The sequence below is a fragment of the Aotus nancymaae genome, unplaced genomic scaffold (assembly GCF_030222135.1).
Source record: "Aotus nancymaae isolate 86718 unplaced genomic scaffold, 86718_ANA_hifiasm-v0.15.2.pri h1tg000108l, whole genome shotgun sequence".
Classification (NCBI taxonomy): domain Eukaryota; kingdom Metazoa; phylum Chordata; class Mammalia; order Primates; family Aotidae; genus Aotus; species Aotus nancymaae.
The window spans coordinates 11,998,748-12,017,928 of NW_026988523.1; the positions used below are offsets into that span (position 1 = coordinate 11,998,748).

General features: G+C 47.4%; 1 protein-coding gene across 1 annotated transcript in view; it reads left to right on the plus strand.

Annotated features, from left to right (window-relative positions):
• Window positions 1–432: 432 nt before the first annotated feature.
• Window positions 433–19,181, plus strand: part of LOC110567749 (protein FAM163A) — a 73,593-nt gene continuing 54,844 nt past the window's right edge. Inside the window, exon 1 of the mRNA XM_012444356.3 lies at window positions 433–558. The gene's annotated coding sequence lies outside the window, so the exon portion shown is untranslated. The remainder of the gene's footprint in view (window positions 559–19,181) is intronic.

The following is a 19,181-nucleotide window of genomic DNA, read 5'->3' on the forward strand; positions in this document are numbered from 1 at the left end:
GGTGTCCCTGGATTTCCAGGGCACAGTGCGGGCCGGAAATAGGAACGCAGAAGAGCCCTTCGGGAGGCTCTCGAGGCAGTGCCTTTCCAGTGGACAGCGACACACCCTGGCCCCTAAGATTCTCATGCTCTCCGAATTTTCCGTGCTGGGCCCGATCTGTAGCGCGCAAAGTCCCCTGTACCGAGGCGTTCCCAGGGCGCCCACCTCCCGAGTGTCTATTTCTTAGGCAAAAAGGCGGCGGAGCTGAGGAGGGGTCTTTGGAAGGCGTCCGCTGCGCTGTCTCCCTGAGTCGCTGCCCTCGGCCCGCGTGCATCAGCCTCTCTGGCGAGGGATTCTCCCCGGACTCCGGCCAGCGCCAATCAGGTCGCGCGGTACCTGCCCCCAGCCCCGGCCACCTGGAGGGGTGATGAGGCTCCACTCCCGGAGCAGGGCAGTCCTCGGAGCGCCGGGGAGGCCGCGGAGCCTCACGCCCCAGCCGCGGGCGCCCGGAAGGACGCGCGCCGACCCCGTGGGAGCCGAACGCGGGAGTCGCTGCCCAAGCGGAGCTGTTCAGCCGCGGTAACGGGTCGGAGCCTCCAACGCGCATAGGAGCGAGCGGAGGGGCGGGGCGCGGGCGGGCGGAGGAGTCGCGGGGCACTGGCTCCGCGCGGGGGATTGTGTCCGGCCACCGCGTACTTTCGAGGGCGCCTCTACAATCGGGTAAGCGCGTCCCGCTGCCTCCCTCTGCCCACCCCGCCGCCTTGAGAGTAGCAGCTCCGGACTGGGTCTGGGTCGGCTCCCGGCTCCTCTCCGCGCCACCGGCCTCTAGCTCCGAGGGCCGCGGCGGCTCGCGGATATCTCTGGCCTCGTGGCCAGGCCGCGGGTTGGGGTTGGACTCGCCGGGTCCCTGCCCCGGGGCGGTGCCGAAGGCGCTCTATTCAGCGTGTCTGCACCCACCGGCTTCTCGGCACCTTCGGCCGGGCCGGACCTCACGCGGACGCTGCTGCTGCTGCGCCTCGCGCCCGCCACCACCCGGGGAGCATGAGGCGCGGGACGTCCGGCCGCGGGGGCCGGGACAGAGGACCCGGGAGTGTTGGGGCCCGGCCGGCGGGGGCTGCCGGGCCAATCCGCCGCCGTCGATTTGTGCGTCCGGGTTCGTGTCGGGGACTCTGGGCAGCCTTGCTCCTGGGCTCGGTTTGCTGGTCATTTTTCCTAAGTTTAACAAAATAAAGAGGGCGATGTGCCTTCGTGGCGCGGGGTGGGCATCCAGACAGCAAGGGCCTGTGGGAACCGGCGTCTCGGCCAGCGAGTCTGGGGCCAGGATAGCGGGGGTGGCCGGGAGAAGCCGGACTTGCCCGTGGAGCCGTGGTCCGCTTGCTCCCGAGGCTACAGAGCTGGCGGCCGCACCAGCATCTCGGAGGGTCCTGTGTGCTCGAGGCGCAGGCCACACCGAAGCCCCTACTCTGCGGCCGGAAGGAGGGCCTGACCAAGCAGAGAGCAGAGCGGGCGAGCAGAAGGCAGCGTCCGGACGAGGCCCGCATTCTGCTGCGGGGGCCCTGCTGCCCGGCCTGGCCGGGGTGGGGCGACTGGAGGCCGAGCGCGGCACGCCGGGGTCCTGGGTGGGTGGCGTCCTCGTTCTCTGTGGCTCCGAAGGCCGCGATGGACGGCCAGGGTGCAGATCTGTTCCATCGGTCAGCGCCCTTTGGGCGACAGACCCCTGCCGTGTTTGCCTGTCACACTGGTGTAGGGGTTCCTTTTCTTTGGGTGGAATTGTGGGCCCCTGGAAGTTTGCTCGTCCTGGCAAGTTTGACGTGACGGGGACGGGGACGCAGCATCCAACCTGCAGGCGGAGGCCTGCAGGCATTTCCTCCTGTCCTTTCCCCCAGCCTGGACCCTCCCCTAGGCTGCCCAGGGGGCCCGATCCTGAGATTCTATGGGGGCCGCAGCGTGGCCGGCAGGGCTGACGTCTGCGCAGTTGCGTCTGTGCCCTGCTTGGTCCTCCAGCCGCCGAGCCAGACACATGTTTTATGCCGTGTGGGAGACAAACAATGACCGCGGACTTCAATTCGGCAAGTTCGCTTTGCCTAAGGTTCCCTGGGGTCTGGAGTGTCCCGAGGGGAAAGGCAGCTTTCCTTCTGCCCTAATGAGATACTTGGATGGGACAGATATTCAGACCTTGAAAGAGGCGGACCCAGGGGAAGGAAGAGTAAAGGTATATGCTCTGAAAAATGGAATTTCTCAGCCAGTTATCTAGGGAGGTTCCAGCTCCCATGCCTGAGAGGATCGAAACCAGCAGGTACAGGGGCATGTTGGCGTCCAGAGGGGAAAGTAATGTGTGGCTCTCGGAGGGTTCTGCGGGGGCATCAGGCAGATCAGCAGCGGCCCCTCCTCACAGGCCCCTGCTCTCAGGAGGAGCACGGCTGTTATTTCCACCATCCCGGGGGTGCAGGAGATAGGGCCGTACCTGTGTGGGAAAAGCCTGTGAAGTCCTTTCGAGTGGCAGGTGGGAGGGCCACAGGCCTGGATAGCAACCTGAGTTGTGGGCAGGACTAGCATTCCTGCCAGGGCTAGCGATCTTATTCAGTGACCTCATCATGCATACTGTTCTGGAAAGGCAAGGCGAGATAAACTCGTGCGGATGAGAGCAGGTCCCCTGTTTGGCCCAAGGATCTCTGTTTTTTCTCTAGCTTGCCGGTCTGTAATTGGATGAGCCCGGCTTAGTTCAGGGAGTGCCTCAGTCTGAGTACAAACATCAGCTGGTAGCAGGGGACCCTGGCTGGAGCACAGTCCAGCCCTCACCCAGAGGCCTACGCTGGGATTTTCCTGATCTCCTGCAAACTTTAGAAGGCTGATGTGGATGAGAGGAGGAGCTGGAAATCTTCTGGGAGTCATTTGGCTCTGGTAGGGCCATTCCAGGGTCTGTCCATTGTGAAAGTTCCCCAGGGTTTAGAATCTGGCCTGGGGATTATTAACATTAATGAAAGTTGCTCCCACTTATTAAGTACCTGCTATGTGCCAGACATAAGGTTTTGCAAAATTACTATTATTCCCATTTTTCATGTGAGGAAACTGGATTTGGGGGTAGTATAAATGATTTGCCATGATCATAAAGCTACTCAGTGGCAGAGCAGTGCATGAAACCCAGGGCTCTCTGTTCCAAAGTCACTGCCCCTTCCCCAGGGCCACTCTCTTCCCATTAAGAACAGACACACATGTGGTGGGGAAATCCAGAATCGTCATGAATAAAGACTCTTACTTATAGATCCAAGAGATATGTATAGCCCCATTAGACTCTAAACTTCAGAAAGCGCTGGCCTGGTAAACGAGATGTTCTTTCTTCCCTCTAGGACTCAAAGGTTTAAGTCCTACACAGAGGACTAATTTCTCAATATGTAAAGTACAAATCTTTCAACTGGCAAACATCAAAGACATGGATAAACTGTTGATCAGGTTGTAGGAAAACAGGGACTTCCATACATTGCTGGTGGGAGAGTAAATTGGTACAACTTCCTTGGAGGGCATTTTTGGAAACACTTGTCAAAATCATAAATGTCCATGCTGTCTAACCCAGTGATTCCATTTTTAGGAATTGAGCTTGCTGTTATCCTTGCATATGGGCACAAAGATATATGTACATTATAGCACTGTTTGAACTGTGAAAGAACAACTTACACGCTTACCCAAGGGGGACGCGTTAAACATTTCATGATACTTCCAGATAGTCAAATAGTATCCTGTTCATTCCTAGAAAGAGAATTAGTGAGTTTGCTATATAACTGATAGGGAATGACTTCCAAGATATATGGCTAAGTGGAAAAACACAACATGCCTAGAGTGTTTATAATATGCTGCTGCTCATGTTATACAAGACGAAGAAGGAGAATTGTAGGATGTTTGCTTGTCTATGTATAACTATAGACACAAAACCTAATAATACCTGTTGCCTCCAGGAAAAGTGGCCTGTAAACCCTTTTGTACTTTTGAATTCTAAACCATGGGAATACGTTAACTATTTTAAAATCCTCTTTATCCATCCTATGCCTGATATGTTCCCTCAAACACTTCTCCAGCCTAAGAATGTGGGGTGACACACCCCACCCCCTTCAGGTTGCTTGAGAGGTTCCCTTTGGAATAAAAGCCAAAGGTCTGTGAGACTGCACAGTGCCCATAGTATCTGGGCCATGCAGAAATCCTTTGAAATACGCAGAGTTGTACTTGGAAAGCTGGGGAGAGGTGTCTTTGGACAGCAGGCTCTCTGAGCTGGGTAGGCAAGTTATGATCATCCAGCCCTGAAAACAATATGCAGAAATAGAAACCACCCCTCTCTCTATTGCCCTAATGTTCCCTTGTACAAGATAAAGTGTCAGCAACTGGATAGCATTGGGCAAAGGAGCAAAAGGAACACTGTGACTGGACATTAGAGAGGGCAGAAGATATGTAGGAGGTCTATTTCTGGTGCATTTGGACCTCAAAAAGGAAAAGAGAGAGATGCTTGAAAAAAAAAAGGCTTGAAATTATCCTAGGGTCTAGAGCTGTTTTGCCCCAGAGAAAGAAGGAAGAATATCGGCATAGTTGTCACTGCATCAATCAGAGCATCCTACATGCCCCTTTGAGCAATTTCTATCAGCACAGATGCCTGGCTCAGTTTCCCCTCCTTCCAAGGACTCCCTTCTGCTGATCACTCAGCCTGGAAGCCGATGGTTACACAAACGGGATGGGGGCAGTATGGGATGCTGCCTTTCTTTTGGGGGTGGGTGATGGGACAGGCTGTTGAATAGCAGAAGCAATGGAAGAAGGGCTTGCTTCCAGCCACAAAGATGGGTCCTCCAGCAACATTAGGTGGAAAGCCTTCATTGAGAGCTATCCATGTTTCAGTCACTCTGCTAAGCCTACACTATTTCATTTCATCTCTTTATCTCAGGTATATGTGAGGGCCCAGGCTCTTTTCTATCAAGCAACATGTCTTTCTGCGCTCCCTTCACTGACTTTTCCATTCTCTATGCAGTAAGCTGCAACACAGGCACAACTGCATCACATGGGTGCTTACAGACCCGGTTTTGGGTTTTAACAGCATGCGGCTGAGAATTACATGCTTTGATGGATGAGTTGAAATTTCTGCAGTATGGATAGATTTGTGCAGGGCACAGTTCCGAAACAAAGCAGTCAGCGTCTGGGTCTGGATTTCCATTTCTCTTATTTCCACTTCTGTGTATGCGTTAGGGCTGGGCTGAGTAGACTGTGCATGTGATGTTCCCCAGGGAAAGGTGGAGGAGGAAGAGGAGGAGGAGGAGGAGGAGGAGGAGGAGGGCTTGTCATTGCTTCGGTGTAGACACCAGTGGTGTGGAAGGCTGTGAAGATGAGCTTGTGAGGCCCTGTGTCTGCACCCAAGGAGAAAGGTCAGCGAGGTGGCCACTAAGCCCTAAGTCTGTGCTGGGAGTCTGTCTGTTGTTTGGAAAAAACAGCCTGAGAGCTGAGAGCCTCATTCATTGCAAACCTCCTCCCTCTCATTAGCCAGGGTTCACCTCTGACTCTGTTTCCACTTCAAAAAGAAGCAGCTCTAATTTTCCCCAAATAAATTCTGGAGCACACAAGGCAGCTGCTTTTTCTTGCACTGCTGTTGCCCACAGTGGTGGGAGCAAGAAGCTGGGTTGGGTTCTCAGTTAGGGCTGCCAGAACCCAGCAAGGAGAGGTCAAGTCAGAGAGCCCTACTAGTTAAAAAAAAAATTCACCTTACGCAAAAAAAAAAAAAAAAAAAAAGATGTTTACATAGCATATGAGTAGTGGGGGACCAGTCTAACCACATCGAATTCAGAAAATGTCTGTTGTCAGAGCCCCGAGAATACAGAAGGATGAGCAACGCATGGTCCCCAGGCTCAGGCTGCCCACAGGCAGTGAGTGCGGGAGAGGAACGTTCACATCACCCGCAGGACTCTGCCAGCTAAAGAAGCAAACACTACGTAGAGGGGCACGTGACATGCCGTCAGGTGCACAGGGCTAAAGTGAAGCAGAGACTGGCTCAAGGAGTTCTGATAAATTATCAAGTCCATCTTGGAGAAGGTGATTTTTGAGCTGGGCCTTGAAGATAAAGCAGTGATTTTGATACACGAGCTCAGGAGAAAGGGCAGAACTCAAAGAACAGCTTGGTCAAAGACACAGGGTTACAGTAGAATACAGAGTGTTTTAAAAAGCCTTCTGGGGTTTGGCCGGGTGTGGTGGCTCACGCCTGTAATTGCAGCACTTTGGGAGACCGAGGCGGGTAGATCACGAGGTCGGGAGTTCAAGACCAGCATGGCCAAGATGTTGAAATCCCGTCTCTACAAAAAATAGAAAAATTAGCCAGACACAGTGGCAGCCACCTATAATCCCAGCTACACAGGAGGCCGAGGCAGGAGAATCGCTTGAACCCGGGGGGCAGAGGTTGCAGTAAGCTGAGATCCTGCCACTGCACTCCAGCCTGGGCGACAGAGTAAGACTCTGTCTCAAAAAAAAAGCCTTAGTAATTCCTCATTTACCCGACTTCTGCCACAGACATAATACGTGGCATTTTTAATTACTTGTAGAATGAAACGTTTATATCCCCATAAAATAGTCAACTACTATAATTTTTCATGTGTGTGGTAAAATCAACAGGTATTGAAACAGACATGTGAAATCAACATTTCTGTTGTATTTAAATATCCAGCTACTGTGTCACTATGACTACTTCAGTGGGAAGGCAGCAGAACACTGGAGTGAGAGCACTGGTGATGAGGATTTGAGTTTGGTCTCAGCATTTTATCTGTTTATTCACTCATTCATCTACTCCTGCATTCCACAAACATGATCTTTGTGACTGGCCCAAGAGGAGGGTTGATTACAGAGAGAGACTGAAAAGGAAAAGCATGGTCTTTATAACCTCCAGGAACCCACAATACATGGAAGAGATCACAGAAGAAGGTAGTAAATGGCATCATAAAGGCAGGGACAGGGGGCTGTGGGAGAACATATTATGTGCTCAATAACTGGTGGTGGCTGTAATGAATAAACAGCATGATAAGCAGTAGCAGACACCACCAAGAAAACAAATCAAAACAGTAAAAACAAATTCCTTGGATTTGGCCAGTGGGTCTCAAAAATGTTTATAATGTTTATAAATGTCATAAAACCCATTGAAACCATGGAGCTCTTTGGAGAATACCATGAATTTTTCATATATTAAAATAACTGAAAATATAATTTTGAGCTAAATCAGAGAGTTCAGTGTGTTAAATCTGAGAGCACAGGTGACAGGTGTTAAGAAAACTATGAGACAAAAGCTTTACATTGAGAATATTCTATCAGCTCATTAGTTGTCTATGAGTTAGAGAATGACTACCAAGATTCTATTTTAACTCAGAAAACCCTCAGTCCAGCTGGTAGAGCACCAGGGCTCCACAGAAGCGTAGTTTTGGCAGTCGGAAGGTTGTTGATGACTTATCGACGACATTATCAGTGAGTAGTGAGGCCAGAAGCTAGAGAGGGCTGGGGCTGGAAAGTGAGGCTTGCATTGTTAAGATGCCAGCAAGTGTTTACTGAATGTCACTGGACAGACAATGTTGGAGGCAGGGGAATAGGAGACAGTCAAAATCCCCAGCCTCATGAAGCTTGAAGTCATTCAGGGGAAACAAATTTGTCACAAAACAAATATAAAGTAACACTGTGATAAAAGCTATAAAGTCGAGGTGCGTGGTATTCTAAGAGTGTTTATTAGAAGGACTGGGGCTATTCAGGCAGGAGCTGGAAGTCATCCTGAGGAAGTGATGATTGAACTAAAACCTGAAGAATGAGTAGGAGATGAGGAGAGTTTGGGAGATGGAAAGGATATTCATGGAATGAGCAGAGACCATAGCTACAGAGAAGATGGCATTTTGAAGCCAGTAGAATTAGAGTTAAGAGAATGAGAGGGGAAATCATACAACATGAGCGGAAGAGGTAGGAAAGGGTTAAACATGCGTCATCTTGTCAGCCACGTTAAGGATTTTGAGGTTGATTCTAAAGCAGGGGGTAGTCACTGAAGTACTTGAGCAGTAGGATGACAGTCAGATTTTCTATTTCAAAAAAGGTCACTTTGGCGTATAGTTGAACAGTATACTTGAGGTGGTCATGAGAAGATCCAAGGAAACCTGTTAGGAGACACTTGATGTAGTCCAGGCAAAAAGTGACAGTTGTTTAGACTGGAAAGTTTGTAGTCGAGGTGGAGAGACATAGATGTGAGAAGTTCGAGAGGGTAAAATGGAGAGGAAGTGATGGTTTGGCTGTGAGAGCTGGGGGAGAGGAGGGTAGAGGATGAGTCCCAGACTTCCAGCTTTGTACCAGTGGGTGGTGGTGCCATTTCCTGAGACAGGAAACAGTGGTAAAGAACCAGGCTTTGGGGCAAGCATCATGAGTGAGTCTCAGCCAGGAGAGTTTGAACCATCTGAATAGATGGGTCAAGAGGACAGGTGGATATACAGGCAGGAGTTCAGAGAAGAGGTCTGGGCAGGAGCTACGCCTCTGTTAGTCATCAACATCTAGGGGTAATTGAAACCATGGCATGGATGAGACTGGCTAGGGAGAGAGGATGGGCTCAGAAGAGAAGGCCTGGAATTAAGCCTCAAGTAGAAGAGGGTGGCCCTGAAAAGGAGACAGAGAAGGATGAACCAGAGAGATCGGAGCAAAACCAAGACAGGGGAATGTCGGGAAAGCCAAGGGCAGAGCATTTCCTGAAGAAGGGAAGAGAATGCGCAGGTGCTGCTGAGAAGCCAATTAACATGAGGACCTAAAAAGGTCCATTGACTGTAGGAAATAGAGATCGGAGGTGGTTAAAGCAAGAGGTTCAGTGACATGGAGGGCAAAAGCCAGATGTAATTGGTAAGGAGAAAATGGAAGGTGAGAAATGGAGACTGCACATATAAATAAGTCTTTCCAGAGGGTCTCTGTGAAAGTCAGAGAGAGAAAGAGTGTGATTTTGTTCTGTTTTAATGCGAGAATTGAGCATCTTTAAAAACCAGTGTATTCCCTGGCAAGCACTCAAAAAAGAAGGGGGAGAAAAAAAGCCAGTGTAAAGACCATAGCTAACATCATACTCAATGTTGAAAACTGAAAGCTTTTTCTTTAAGATCAAGAACAAGGCCTGGAAGAAATTAAAGAAGACATAAACAAATGGAAAGACATCCTGTGTTCATAGATTGGAAGATTTAATATTGCTATAATGTTCATGCAATCCAAAGTGATCTACAGATAAAATGCAATCCCTATCAAAATCCCAATGGCACTTTTAATAGAAATAAAAAGCCCTAAAATTCATATGGAACTACAATAGACCCCAAATAGCCAAAATCTTGAAAAAAAGGGAAAAGCTAGAGGCATTACACTGCCTGATTTCAAAATATATTACAAAACTACAGTAATTAAAACAGTATAGTACTGGTATAAAAACACACATGTAGATTAACAGAACAGAATAAAGAGTTCAGAAATAAGGCTAGGCACAATGGCTCACACCTGTGATCCCAGCACTTTGGGAGGCTGAGGCAGGTAGATCATGAGGTCAGGAGTTTGAGACCAGCCTGACCAACACAGTGAAACCTTGTCTCTACTAAAAAAAATACAAAAAATTAGCCAGGCATGGTGGTGTGCACCTGTAACCCCAGCTACTCAAGAGGCTGAGGTAGGAGAATTGCTTGAACCCAGGAGGTGGAAAGCAGTGAACTGAGATTGCACCACTGCACTCTAGCCTGGAAGACAGAGTGAGATTCTGTATCAACAGAAAAAGAAAGAAAGAAAGAAGGGGGAGGGGAGGGAGGGAGAGAGGAAGGAAGGAAGGAGAGAAAAAGAAAGAAAGAAAGAAGAAATCCATATATAATATAGTCAACTGATCTTTGACAAGAGTGCCAAGAATACACAAAGTGGAAAGGACAGTCTCTTCAACAAATGGTGTTAGCAAAACTGGATATCCCCATATAAAAGAATAAAATTGGACCCCTATCTTACATCGTACACAAAAAATCAATTCAAAATGGATTAAAAACTTAAAAGAACTGAAACTGTAAAACCTCGAGAAGAAAACATAGGGGGAAAGCTTCATGCCATTAGTCTTGGTAATGATTTCACGGATATGAAAAGCACAGGCCACAGAAGCAAATATGGATATGTTGGATTACATCAATCATAAAAGCTTTTGTACAGCAAAAAAAATAATGAAAAGGCAACCTATGGGATGGGAGGAAATATTTGCAAACTGTACATCTGATGAGGGGTTAATTTCCAAAAGATATAAGAAACTCAAAATTCAACAGCAAAACACAAGCCATTTTTAAAATGGGCTAAAGACACTTTGACAGATATTTCTTCAAAGAAGATATACAAATGGTCAACAGTATATGAAAAGATGCCCAAATCACTAATTTTCAGAGGAACATAAATCAAAACCCTGAAGAGATATTATCTTACACCTGTTGAGATGGCAGTCATCAAAGTATAAAACAGTAAGAGTTGGTGAAGAGGTGGTGAAACTGAAGCTCTTGTGCATGTTGTGGGGGATGTAAAGTGGTGGAGCAGCTATGGACAGCAATATGGAGGTTTCTCAAAAAATTGAAAATTACCATATGATTCAGCATACTCACTACTGGGTATTTATCCAAAAGAAGTGAAATAAGAATCTTGAAAATACATTAGTACTCCCATATTTCTTGCAGCATTATCCACAATAGCCAAGATATGGAAACAACCATATCCACTCTATGTATATACCACATTTTAAAAATCCATGTATAATGGATTTAACGTGGCATATACAGAAAGTGGAATATTATTCAGCCTTTAAAAAGAAGGAATTCCTGCTATTTGCGACACGGATGAACCTTGAAGACATTATACTAAATGAAATAAGCCAGTCACAGAAAGACAAATACTGTATCATGCCATTTACATGAGGTATCTAAAATAGTCACTCATAGAAACAGAGAGTATTGGTGATTGCCCAGGGTTAGGAAGAAGGAGGAGTTGGTAATCAATGGGTATAAAAGTTCAGTTATGTTCGGGATCTGCTGTATGACATTGTGCTTATGGATCATACTGTATTGTACACTTAAAAATCTGTTAAGAGGGTAGATCTCATGTTAAGTATTCTTACCATATTTTTTGAAAAGCCAGTGGAAAGGGCACAGTTTAATGGAAAAGTTATTATAGATGAAAGGAAGATTAGTTCATAGTGCCAGTTTCCTTACACTAAGGGTGGACAGCATCAAATTGCAGTGGAGGGACGGGTTTTAGGAGGAAGAGGGACCACTGTTCTGGGGTAAGTGGAGAGAATAATAGGATAAGGGCAGGAGTCGACAGGTGTGTATATGGTGGTGGGAAGGCGAGGGTATTACCATCTGATGAAAAGAAGGAAGTTGAAAGGTGAATTGAAGGAGAGGCAGGATGGAGGAAGTTTAGAGTGTGTATGATGAGCACTAGGAGAAAGGATTCAGTGATGAGAGAAAGGGTGAGGACAGTAGAGAAAGTGCACCATGATTGGAGCACTTATTAACTGTGTGATATTGAGCCCATTTTCTTACCTAAGAAACGGGAGTAACCATGATACCTGCCCCACAGAGTTGTAGATGGTACATAGAAAGTGATCTACAAAAGGAGGCTGTTTAACTTTTATCTTCACTGTCAGTGGCTAGCTAGCACAGGGCTGACCGCATGATTGATTTTAATATAAAATATTCACCACTTCTCCCAGGTGGGTAGTTCCTCAGAAGCGGAGGGACATCTCTCTATCCACCACTTGTCTTACTTCCCGTCTCTGAATCACCAGTCTCTTTTTTCTCTAAGCACTTGGGAGCCTTTCCACTACTCAGTGCTGAAGGATTTGTATGTGGTGCTAAGCCAGGGTAGATTCTATTAGGGGATTTAATCATACAGGCAGGGCACTAAGCCAGGGTGAAGGGAGAAGAGGTTTAAGTAATTTAAGAGCCGAATCTCGTCTGACCTTGCTTATACACAGAAGACTTTGGAACTCATTCCCCCAATCCTTCCATAATGTCTACAGAAGCCAGCTTTGCACCAGGCCTGCACCCGGGGCTGAGACACACAGATGAAGAAGAACGGTTCCAGCACTCATGATATTAATCTGATAAGATAGATGTTGCAATGGCTGTATCAGAAAGAGCCAGGAGTGCAGGAGAAAGCGCCTAGCTGTGCCCAGACCAAGCAGGGAAGGCTCCTTAGAGAAGGTAGCGTTTGAGCTGGGACATGAAATTAACATCTTTACAGAGAAGCAGGAAAATGACCTTTCCCAGCAGAGAGAGGGCCAAGAGGCTTCAAGAAATGGCAAGAGGAACTGGGAGCCATCTGCAATCCAGTGATGTCAGAACATGAAATGGCAGGTTATGGCGATGAGAGGCTCAACAGCAGCCTGGTGTGCTGCCTGCTGGGCTAAGGACCCTGACTTGACCCTGTAGATGTGGAACCACTGTAGATTTTTTAACAGATGCATAACACCTTCTGTTTTACATATTAGAAAAATCACTCTAGGCTGGGTGCTGTGGCTCACGCCTGTAATCCCAGTTCTTTGGAAGGCCAAGGCAGGCAGATCACTTGAGCCCAGGAGTTCGAGATTAGCCTGGCCAACACAGCGAAACCCCGTCTCTACTAAAAATACAAAAATTACAAAATACAAAAATTAGCCAGGTGTGGCAATCACAGGAGGCATCTGTAATCAGCTGCTCAGGAGGCTGAGGCAGGAGAATTGCTTGAACCTGGGAAGTGGAGGTTGCAGTGAGCTGAGATCATGCCACTGTACTCCAGCCTGGGTGACAGAGTGAGAGTCTGTTTCAAAAAAAGAAAAAGAAAAAAAAAGAAATGTCACTCCAAAGGATTCTTCCACTCTAGTGGTCAGTGGAAGAAAGAGTTTGAATATAGGGGTGGGGTAGAATGGGGATGGAAGATGGGGTTTAACCAAGATTCACCATGATTGGAGGCAGAATGATTGGTCAGGAGACTGTGAGGGTGTCCGGGTGAGGGTTGACCAGAAACAGTTTCAGTGATAAGGGTCCAAGGTGGGGCCACAGTAGCGGGTGAGTGAAATGAAAGCAAAAGCCACTGGCATTAAGGAGATTTTTTAAATTTGTGGCTAGGATGTTACAGAGGTCATCTTATCTCTGTGCATGTTGAAACTTTCTAGGTTGATGGCAGAATTTTCGAGGAAGGGGAACCAGCTGCTGAAGTCCTCAGTGATGAAGAAGAGTCAGCAGCGGGGTGGGGTTAGAGTGAAGGATAATCACATGGCACAGGCCTCAAAGGAGTGAGGATTTTTGCAAGACAATGGAAGTAGAACACTCTAATTCAGCAAAACAGAATCATTTCGTGAAAGATTTGAACTGTTGCTTTTTATTTCCCAGGTGAAGCCACCACCACAAAACCGGTAGGGCCTATTTCCAAGACGCCAGGCCACTGAGAACTGCTTGACAACCACACACAACCTTACAGATGGGTGCCCATGGGTTCAGGGCCTCCGAACTTAGCTGAGCCCTCACGGTGACTCCACAATCCATGATGATGTCTTTGCTGGGGTTCCTTTCCCAGGCCCCTCAGAGTACCGTCCCCCACCTCTTTGCTGAAGTCTTGCTGACCCTGAGAATCTGCTCTCACTGTGGCAAAGGAATGAGGTGAGCAGCACCCTTTATCCCACGGTGCTGATAGTTCAACACCAGCCTTCTCTTAGCAGATGTGGCTCATGGCTGCCTCATTTTCCTTTTGGGCATCTACTCTAGGCCCAGTACTGTGCTGAGTACATTGGAGGATTCAGCAAAATACTAGACATGATCCATGCCCTCAAAGATATCAAAGTCTTACCAGAAAAGCCAGACGGGTCCATCTGAAACAGCGGGAGGCAGTAATGCCGTGTGTAGTTTAAGGGTTAGGGTTGAATACGGTCAGGAAAGAAGGTAAATGTATCATAACTGTCTAGTCAAGAAGTAATGAGGAGCCAAATGGAGACAATAGTATTTTTATTTAAATATAGACAATGTCTACAGAAGAGGGGACAAGCTCTAGAAACATTTAAGAGAGAAAATGTATGGTGCCTGGAGATTGATTGGATGTGAGGGGAGAGAAAGAGGAACAAATCTAGGACTTGTAACTCGCAAGTTACAGGGCTCTGGGACGGGATGGATGGTGGTGCCATTAATTAAACTGTAGAAATACAGGAGGAAAAGCACTCTGGGGAAAGAGTAGGTAGATGCTAAGATCTGTTTTAGACCATTTGAGTTGGAGATTCCTTTGGGATATCTAAGAATACAATGTCTAGAAGTCACTTGGCAGTGCAGGTCTGAAATTCAAGGAAGGTTGAACCCAGAGATCTAGCTTTGGGAATAATCCATAAGCAGGTGAGTGCCTAAGGCAGGCACAATGAGGCAGTAACAGAAATCTGGGGAAGCTCATGGTTATGGGGCATGTGTGGAGTCAGGAGTCAGGGAGGGAACAGGCAGTAAGGCACAAGTGAAGCCAGAAGTAGTGTCATACATGGTTGAAGAGGAGAAAAGTCAGGGATAGCAAGTTTCTAGTAGGAGTGTCTACCCAACAGAAGAGTGTTAGGGATGGGCAGTTTTGGGGTCACTGAAGACCTTTTTCAGAAGGAATTTCAGAACAGCAAGTAGAGGAGTTGGAAGCCAGATTCTGTGAGTTCAGAATAAATACGTTGCAAGGAAGTAGAGACAGCAAATTTGTGCAAACATTGGAGAAGTTTTGCTGTGGCTGGGACAGAGAATTGCAGCAAAAGCTGGATAACTGCCGTGAAGGTGTGGACACAGCAAGTACAGGCTTTTATTCCTGGCAGTTTTGTTGGGAAGGAAAAGAGAGATAGTTGGGATAATAGCTATGGTGGGATGTGAGGAGAAGCAATGGGTTGTTTTTTAAGAGTAGAAGAGGGTGGGCACGGTGGCTCACGCCTGTAATCTCAGCACTTTGGGAGACTGCGGTGGGTGGATCACCTAAGGTCAGGAGTTTGAGTCCAGCCTGATCAACATGGTGAAACCCCGTCTCTACTGAAAATACAAAAATTTGCCGGACATAGTGGCAGGTGCCTTTAATCCCAGCTACTCAGGAGGCTAAGGGAGGAGAATCACTTAAACCCAGGAGGCGGAGGTTGCAGTGAGCCGTGATCCTGCCATTGCACTCCAGCCTGGGTAACAGAGTGAGACTCTATCAAAAAAAAAAAAAAAAAAAAAAAAAGCAGAAGAAGCTTGACCATGTCCTTGGACTGAAAGGTAGAGTGAAGAGGTGGAGAGGGGAAAGCCCAGGAGTTCAAGACCAGCCTGGCTGACATGGTGAAATCCCATCTCTACTAAAAATACAAAAATTAGCCAGCTGTGATGATGTATGCCTGTAGTCCCAGCTACTCGGGAGGCTGAGGCAGGAGAATCACTTGAGCCCAAGAGGTGGAGGTTGCAGTGAGCTGAGATCGTGCCACTCACTGCACTCCAGCCTTAGCAACAGAGCGAGACTCTTGTCTCAAAAAAAAAAAAAGTGAAGAGGATAGGGATCAGGTGGAGGTATGAAAAGAACAAAGGTTGGAATAGTCCCTAAGGGAAATTGAAGTATTGTGAACTAAAGGATTCAAGTGTTTGAGCCCAGGCAGCTGAACAATGATGACTGCGTTGACAGAAATGGGAATTGTTGTGGGGAAGATGCTAAGAATGTTTTTGAACCTGTTAAGTTCAGGCAATGGCAGAAAATCTACGGAAACAAGTCCTACACATGTTGACAATATCTCAAGGGTATATTAAAAGCCAGCATCCTCTCCGCTTCCAGATTCTGCTAACAGAACTGCAGAGCCAGCCGCCAGGCAGAATCTGGTGGTGACTTCCTCATACAGAAGAGGTGGTAAAACCAGTGAGACATTCAGGAGCATGCTGTGGGAGAGTCTCTAAGCACAGTCATATAGGCTTATCGATGCTGATATTATTATTGGATTCCTGATGCCTTGTTAGCTGAAAAGGTCATATGGGGAAAGTAGGCTGGACAACAACTCTTCTGGTACCTTTTTTTCTTTCCTTCTGTCTCTATTAGCAAAGCCCTGCTCAGAGGACATGCTGTGAAAAATAACAGAAAGAAAAAAAGAGCAAATTCCCCACCCCAACCTCATCACCCTTTCTCTCTGCCCCAGCTTCATGTCTACTCATCCTTCTAGCATACTTCATACCTTCTCTTAGTTGGTTAATTTGAGTAGAGGTGAAAGGCGTAGAGCTTCTTTGTCCACACACATACAAAAAGGAGGTCCTTCCTGGACCCTTTCCTTCCTCCACTCACTAGCTGCTTCATTAGTGCTCCTGTCCTGTTCCTCCATCCAGGACCGACTTTTATCAGGTATGCACTGGTAGGGCCATGCAGATTGTTAAAATTTTTACATACTTTCTCTTAAGAAGGTAAATGACTACTTCCTGGAGTTCCTTGAATCCTCCAGTCCTGGGGCTGCCTCAGCCTCTTCCTTAGGACCCCCAGACTTCCCCACAGTCCAGCAACCAAAGGGATAATGGTTGGCACAGCACAACCCCCTCGTCCCAGCTCCAGCGCTATGGTTGGCATTTCTGATTGATCATAATGTGCCCTACTAGTTGTTAAATAGTTTTAATAGCACCTCTGCATCCATCCATCAGTATTTCCATTCAGCTATGTATCAAGCACTTGCTGTGTCTCAGACGCTGGGCCAGGTGCTGGGCATACACTATTGAAAAGGTGTTCACCTGCCTTTGCAGAATGTACCGTGTAGAGTAGGGTTTTTCAATCTTGTTGCTGTTGACATTTTGGACCAACAATTCTTTGTCATGAGGAGTTTTCTCGTGGATTGTAGAATGTTCAGCAGCATCCCTGGCCTCTGTCCCTAGAGGCTAATAGTTTACCCCCCAGTTGTGACAACCAAAAACGTGTTCACACATTGCCAACTGTGCCCTTGCAGAGGCAAAATCACCTCCCATCCCCGCCCACATTGAGAGGATGAACAGTATTATCAAACTATTGATCACGAAAACTAAAAATACTGTTGAACAATATAAAGATGCCCTGGAGAAAACAAGGAGGCTGCCATGAGGAAGAACGAAGGAAGACTGACCTTGGGTTCAACTATGAAGCAAGGCCACATGGATGAAGTGACACTTAAGCCAAGGCCTAAGGGACAAGAAGGAGCCAGTCACATGAGGGACAAGGACCAAGCATTGCTGGAAAAGACCATCTCAATGCCAGGAAGGGCTTTGGCTGTTTGAAGAACAGAAAGAGGGCTCATGGACTGGGGACAGGGACCAAAGGGAAGTGGGGTGGACGGTGGGACTGGGGAGGTAGGCAGGGGCTAGATTCTTTTTTTTTTTGAGACAGATTCTCCCTCTGTCACCCAGGCTAGAGTGCAATGGCACAATCTTGGCTCGCTGCAACCTCTGTCCTCCGGGTTCAAGTGATTCTACTGCCTCAGCCTCCCAAGTAGTGGGATTAAAGGCAGGTGCCACCATGCCCGGCTAATTTTTGCATCTTTAGTAGAGATAGGGTTTCACCATGTTGGCCAGGCTGGTCTTGAACTCCTGACCTTGGGTGATTTGTCCACCTTGGCCTCCCAAAGTGCTGGGATTACAGGCGTTAACTACCGCACTCGGCCTGATTCTTTAGGGCCTTGTAAAGCGTGGTATTCTAAGAGTAATCCAAATGTTTGTGCAGTGTTTTCAGTAGGAAAGTAACGGGTGCAGATTCATGTTTTACAAAGATCATCTGTCTGCTAAGTGGCAGCCGGTGGGGAGATAGTTGTGGCAGTCCAGGCGGGAGTCCGAGGGTAGCCTGGAGTGTGGCAGCGGAGTTGGACTGTTGTGGATGGATTTGGAATTTGCCTTGCTTGTTCCTGATGCTTCGCATATGTTGGTTATGACCAAGGGTTGGAAGTACTACTTCTGGAACCACCTTTAATTTATTCAGTAGCATTTACTGAGTGCCCATTGTATGCCCAATGTGTAAGACTGACCTGGGGAGCTCAAAATCTATTAATATTAGAGACAGACACAAAATGATAACCAAGTATAGAGATGCTGTGATTCTATAAGCATGAGGTGTTGAAGTCCATGAAAGGGAAGCTAATCTAACCTGGGGGAAAACTGAGAAGGTGACACCTAAACTGATTTTTAGAAATCAGCTAACTAAGTAAAGTAGGGGACAGTGGGCATGCCAGGCCCAGCACAACCCAGCAAAGATCCAGAGGACTCCAACAGTGTGGCAGGGCAGAAGCATCAAACCCAGAGACAGGTGAGAGGAGACTGGAGCAGGTGACAAGAGCCAGATCATGACAGCAAATGCAGCCCGAGGCTCCAGGAACAGCTGATGAGGTGGTGAAAGCAGGAGCAGGGGAAGTGTGAGGCCTCCAGCACTGTCTGGTCTTCTCCGATACATCCACCCTGGCTACCAGGGGGCACTTTCTAAAGACTACGACTGCTTCAGACCTCTCAAGGTCCATTTCTCCTTGTATGTCCCACAAGGCCCCCCACAATCTGGCTCTGGAATGTTCTCTTCCCACCCCACTCCTGGCACCCCAAGTGACACTTACTTTTGCAAACAGCCACTCTCTTTCACGCGACGTGCTTGCACGCGTGCTGCTCCCTAACTCCTAAAAGGAAAAAGCACAAGATTGTTCTGATAATTAAAATAATTGATATCAGCTGAAATTTTCACAGTGAGGGGGATTTCTTTAGTAAACCAGCAACCATTTAAATGATGAAGAAACATATTTTACATGAGAAAACAGTCATGATATATTACAGCACATACACAGTATAATCTTGGTAAGTGTATGTGCGTTTGTGTGGATGAGGGTATAGCAAAATGGTAGCTATACGTATCTCCAAGTGGACAGAGTTATAGCGAATTTTAGTTTTATCTTTTATGTATTTTAATATTTTTCAAATACACAAGTATTACTTTTATGATAAGAAGCAAACAACAAATAAAGCTGCTCTAGGGATCCGGCTGGCAATGTTCACAACAGTGATTGACCTCTGGCTGGTGACCGTGACTGCACGTTGTAGACACAGCAGGCTTTTTCTCCAGGAGGGCTACAAGCGAGACTAATTCATTAAGTGCTTTCAGTCCCGAAGATGACAGGAGCCAGGAAAGCATAAAGTCTTGTTGCTACGACAGCCGGTAGCCTTGATGTCTGTGTGTTTATTTATTAACTGGACTTTATGTAT